General features: G+C 43.8%; 1 long non-coding RNA gene across 1 annotated transcript; it reads right to left on the reverse strand.

Annotated features, from left to right (window-relative positions):
* Positions 1–980: 980 nt before the first annotated feature.
* LOC114773764 (uncharacterized) lies at positions 981–3536 on the reverse strand. The gene is made up of 2 exons (XR_003744471.1): positions 3367–3536; positions 981–2884 (listed from the first exon to the last, which is right to left on the reverse strand). It is a non-coding gene; the product is annotated as an uncharacterized LOC114773764 (long non-coding RNA).

The raw sequence follows: 3536 nt of genomic DNA on the forward strand, positions 1-3536 counted from the left end.
TGTTCTGTCAAAATCCAGTTTGTACTAAAATGTTCCTCTACTGTTAATATGATGTCACATGAAACTTCATAATCGGTCATAAACTACAGACTGTGGGCTGAAAACCACCTGACCAACAAGTCCGTACTGCTAGAGAGGTTGTTATGGGAGAGACGTTTTATGATTTCATGACTTTAGTACAGGCCGTGGTTGAGATGGGGGTGCAGTTCAGTAGAAATGGGGCGTTTTTAGGGAAAGTCCACAGCCACACCCGGTTGTATCCTAGCAAGTTAAACTCTCACCTGTGAACCAGAAGACCCAGAAGTCCAGGTTTAAACCCCACTTACTACCATTGTGTCCCTGAGAGTGTCTCCAGGGGGACTCATCCCTGTCACTGCTGACTGTAAGGTGCTCTGGATAAGGACGTCTGGTAAATACTGTAAATGTAACTGGTGAGTAAGAAGGAGGGAATGAAGGTGAACAACCTCAATCAACATCTGATTGTCTGAGAGGAAGAAACAAGATGAAAAAAGACCCGACCTGAACCCAGGCGTGTGTGTGTGTGTTTTTACCTGACAGCTTTCCAGTAGAACTACATTTCTACAGTCATAATCAGACATTTTCTTCATTGTTCAGGTGCCAACAGGACAGGGAGACGCCCGGATGCCACCTATTGATAGTTTTACTTCAGTGAGGATCATCAGCCCCGTAATTTAGAAGGTTGCCGGTTCGAATCCTGACCCGCCAAGGTGCCACTGAGCAAAGCACCGTTCCCACACACTGCTCCCTGGGTGTCTATCACAAATTTCACTGTGTACACCGTGTCCTGTGCTGCTGTATATCACAAGTGACAATCACTTTATTTATTATTTGTTTCTCTGCACCGTTCTTCATATTAGTGTATGTGCTGAAGCTCAGAATAAGTCCATTTACACTTAAACACAAGCTCCGCCCCCCAACAATAATAATCATAATAATAATTATACCTGAGCATTACAGGATGTAATTATTGTTTTTTCTTTATTCCAGTGTGTCCAGTCTTGTTGGTCTTGTTGCATGTTGCCCAGTAACTCCTTAAACTCTGTTCAGATGTTTTAACAGAACTAATAATTATAAAAAAAATAAATAGTAAAATATATAAATGTAGATGTTTTTATTATCATTTTGAGAATTTTGAATAAAGAATGGACACGCCCCCAGTCAACTGATCACTGTGTCCTGTCCTCCACACATGGCATGATGCAGCGGCGCCCCCTGCTGACTGAAGCCTGTCAGCAGCCGGCCTGTAGGTGCGAGCAGGGACCTGCTGAAGACCCCAAACGTCCCTCAGTCTGGCAGCAGGTCCCAAAACGAGCCGAAGCCTGAGCCCGAGTGAATTCTGGGTATCTTCTCCATCAGCCTGGACACCGTCCTGCAGCGGAAGCAGGCAGGCGCGGCCTCGAGCTGCTGGGCCACGTTGGTGTAGACACTGAGGAACGCAGCGAGGGTTTCCTCCCAGCTGTCCCGCACCGAGATCTCATGGAACGGAAGCTTCAGGCCACGGGACAGGCCCTCCCCCTCCTCGCGGCTCACCATGCGGTCGAACTCCAGGTCCTTCTTATTGGCCACAATCACCACGGGCGGAGACGTTTGGGGGAAAAGAGAAATGAGGAGTCTGATTTTCAAATGCAACTCTAATTAAACAAACTGATTAACAGCTCTGGTGGGCGTGGTCTGGTAGAGCAGCCAATCAGATTTCAAGGGTGGCAGGTGGCACCCCCGTGGCCACACCCCCCACTCTTGGTGATGAAGCGCACGGCCACGGCTGGAAGGAGAAGGAAAAACTGACATTTCATGACAATTCATCTCCTCCTCACCACCACCAGTGTCACTACACTACACGAGAGAGGGGTACTGTGGGGACCCCGGGAACCCAGCAGCACCCAGCATGTCTCCCATCCAAGGCCAGACCAAGCCCATCCCTGCTTAGTTTTTGTACATTTTCTCACAAATTCCCATTAAAGTCATTCTCGTTCTGCCTCCTGTTGTTCTGCATGATGCTGATGCTCCATCGTGTAATAAAATAAAAATAAAAAAATTCCCAGACACGCAGTGACCTTTTAAATGACCCGCAGTTCAAAGATCACATGACCACGACCAGAGCTTCACACCTACAATTCCTGAAATAAAAATTCCACGGTGTGACGTTCCTAGGTCTGGGGTCTCAGAAACACAACAAGGGTTGTGTCTGAAGTCTCTTTATATAGGTGGTGGTGACGAATAGGCAGATGGTAGGTGGAGCTTGTAGGATTTGACTCCTCCCACGAAGTCAATGTAACCACTGTGAAGAATGTAACTACCCTTATAGCAGATATATACAAGCTCAGGTGATTCACCCAAGGGGGGGACCAGTGTCTAGGTTCGTGGAGGTAAATGCTGTGCTATGTGATAGCCAGGGAAAAAGATGCTCAGACCAGGGAAGACAGTTGAACTTACTAAGTATATTTAAATGGAAATAAGAAAATAAATGTACAATCTAACAGCCGGCATTCACTATAACAAAACAACAAAAACTTCTCTTATAAAACCATAACATAATAATTAACACGTAACAATTTGCAATAATTATAAAGTCTCTCTCTTTTTCCTTCTTCCCAAATTGAGTTGTTTTCTTCTTAGTCAGTGCGTTATAGTCTAGTAGGTCTTTCGTCAGTAAGTCTTAGTCAGTAGGTAACAGTCAAAGTCAAGGATGTCAGATCAAGTCCTACCACACCGGTGACCTGTGTGATGGAGAAGGAATGGAGAAGTTCCCTCTCAGATAGGTGAAGAACATCCGCTTTCCAGGTGGCTCGCCATCCCCCTCGTCAGGGAGAAATCCAGCTTTCAATTTCTTCCAAGGAAGGCTCAATAGAACAAAAAACCTAGCCTGCATAACAACAACATACAACCTTATTGTTTCAGGCATAACCTTCAAATCATTATGGCCATATCTCTGTAAAATTCGTGGTTTCTCAAAATGAAATAATCTCACAATTTGCATAGCATAGAATACCAGTATTTCTTCCATATCCCTCTATGAAGTATTGTTATATTCAATGCTACCTGAATTATATGTTTTAGGTTATCAACCATGAAATTATGATTAGTTACTCTTTTTAACCATTAATTATGATTTCAAGTGTTACCATACAATTAACATTTAACCATATGAACAAAATTATCATTCAAAATAAAACATTCCATCTCAAAACAATCTCAAGTCACAGAACATTAATTAAGTGAACTGTACTCATTTTACAATTACAATTTTACTGTAAACATAACCACACAGTATCATTTCACATAAAATTTCGCTAGCATAAGGTGCAATGCAAGTTAGCTACTTTAGCTTAGCTTAGCGTGACTCACCAAGACGATCTGTACAGAGACATTCACAGGTTCTAGGAAATTTCAGGTGCTTTGAGTGATTCAAACCACTGGTTTTGGTGGTTAAAACCACTTTTTGTCCGAACTTTTGTCTCTCGCTCTCTCTCTCGTTCGTGTGCGCTCCTCGTGGTGCTGCGTTGTACTGACTAACT

The sequence above is a fragment of the Denticeps clupeoides genome, unplaced genomic scaffold, assembly GCF_900700375.1.
Source record: "Denticeps clupeoides unplaced genomic scaffold, fDenClu1.1, whole genome shotgun sequence".
Classification (NCBI taxonomy): domain Eukaryota; kingdom Metazoa; phylum Chordata; class Actinopteri; order Clupeiformes; family Denticipitidae; genus Denticeps; species Denticeps clupeoides.